Genomic DNA, 2,529 nt, shown 5'->3' with positions numbered 1-2,529 from the left:
CAGCTGAGCCTGTGGAGAGGCAATCAGAGTGGTTCAGTATAGTAGTGGATTGATAGAAGTCAAGATGACTATGTCCATTTGTTGTTCACATTTGGAACTTGGTAGGGACGATACTTCGGAGCAGCCACTTTAAATTGGACCCTCCATTTTCCAGGGGCTGAGATGAGACAGGGAAAAGTGTTTTCCAAGTGCAAGGGGATGTTTGCATTTCTGTTCTTGCTATATCTTCTTGATAAATATTACTTTTAAGATTGATGTTTTAAAATTGGTGTTAATTGATGATACTACAGCCCTAATCACTGTGTCAATTAATAACATAAGAGAATACTATAACTGGTGATTGAGACTAATAGCTAACAGTTTAGAAAAATACCTCAAGCCCTTAGGTAATAACCCTAGAATTCTTAGTTTGGAGGAGACATAGCTAGCCACACATCTGGGGATTCAACTTTGGCTGTTCTGATTCTATGGACTGTACCTCTGTGGTTCTACTATTTTCTCAACCTGGAATTTCCCTCCACCATTCTGATCGCTTTTACTGATGAATTTCTCCCAGGGTCCTCAATTTTGGGGCCTAATCCAGACTGGCCATGCTTCATTCCCCAATGAACTGTATTTCTAACTCTCTGGACTTTGCCTCCGTATCCTTATTTGGGTACCTCTGTCCCCTAACCCTATTTTAGTCTCCCTTTTATGTATTATCTACCCCTATTAGAATATAAGCACCTCAAAGTCAAGGACTATCTTTTTTGCTTATATTTGTATCCCCATCACTTGGCATGGTACCTGTGCTTAATAAATGTATATTTCCTGCCTGCCAACTCATCATTATATATAGGAGTTGGGATAAGGGCCCCAGAGTTTACTTACTACATATTAGCTTTAAAGATTTCAAGTTGATTTTTCTTCAGATCTTTTTTATGTAGTCATCACAAAATCTCTGAAAGGTACTTACCCATTTATAGAAAAGTTAACTGAGGCTTAAAAATTAAGCAATTTTTTATTCTTTCAGAGTTACTAAGTATACAAGACAGGATGCATATGCAGATCTCTCAAATCCAAATCTTGAATTCTTTCTACAGCTCTCCACCAACACAACATCACAAATAGGTTAGCATGTCCACATTTGTACTCTTGTTTAAAGACAATTGTGTGGCAGCATTTTGTTATATTAAGGGAGCAGCACAACAAAGTGCTGGGAAAAGCTTTCCTCTCAGATCTTTTGTAAATGTCCTCTCTAACTCCCAATTCATAGAACTTATCCAGAAGCAGAGGCTAAACCTTTCAGGGATATTACTGAAGGAATTCTTATAGCGAATGGCACCTGGGATTAAGTGATCACTGAGGTCTCTCCCTAGTCTGAAGAGTTTCTGATTCTATGACCTAGGCTCTGGGTGTGCTCACCATTGTGTAGTCATTCTTTGTTAAATCTGAAACCTTCATATTACTGAGTTTGAACTGGTGAGAGAGTGGGTGACAATAATGAAGCTTTAGGAAATCTTTCTTTTCTACCTATCTTGACATGTGAATTATATAGTGATTATATATATGGGCTAAGGTGTTTTTCTTCCTGTTTTGAATTCACACAAATATCTGGACTGTTTATACTGTGTTCAGGTCCAAGTGTTCCAAAATTACCTTTTCTTTGAACCTAGAGTCTTCCATACTTGTAAACATGTGCTCAGACTCTCTTTGTAGTCAATGGACAAAAGAGCCACTGAATCAAAACTAAGGTGGAATTTTCAAAGTCAGAAAGGAAAAAAGGGTCAGAAATTGAAAGTTTGGTAAAGTTCACAGGAATCCACGTTCTGAGGGTAAAGTTACCTGGCTCTACCTGGCTCCTTCCCAGAAGTCAATACTTCAAAATTTCAGTGGGCTATGATTTTATTGGTGTTGGTAATGATGCAGAATGTTCCACCTCTAGGGGGTGTAGTGGATAGAGAACTGGGACTGAAACTTCCTGAACACAGGATGAAAGACCTGAGCTCAAAACTAGCTTCAGATACTTACTATCTGTATGACCCTAGGCAAGTCACTTAACTGCTATCTGCCTTAGTTTCCTCAACTATAAAATGGGGATAATGGTAGCACCTGCCTCAGAGGGTCATTGTGAAGATCAAATGAGGTCTTCTTTGTATAGCACCTAGTACAATGCCTGGAACATAGTAGGTGCTTAATAAATGCTTGTTATTTTTTTCTCTCCTCTTCTGTCCCTGTGACTTAGTAGATATTTGTGAGCTGCTGTAGAGAGACAATCCCCAAGCAACCGACCTGCTGATGAGCTTCTGCAAATATATTTAGACGGGCAATAGACATACAGTTTACCACTATACCATCCACCTTGGTAAGATGGAGAAAACTTGCATAGTTTTTGAGAATTTCAAGGTTATCACCATGCCACAATATGGAATTGGAGTAGGGGTTTAATTTAGTGGGGTAATTGGATTCCTTCCAAGAAGTAACTCATACTAAAATATGCTTGGGAGATGTTCTGCCTTGGAGACTAAGGTACATATCTACATGTCATTA

This window comes from Notamacropus eugenii, chromosome 5, assembly GCF_028372415.1.
Source record: "Notamacropus eugenii isolate mMacEug1 chromosome 5, mMacEug1.pri_v2, whole genome shotgun sequence".
Lineage (NCBI taxonomy): Eukaryota > Metazoa > Chordata > Mammalia > Diprotodontia > Macropodidae > Notamacropus > Notamacropus eugenii.
This window is presented reverse-complemented; position numbering follows the sequence as displayed.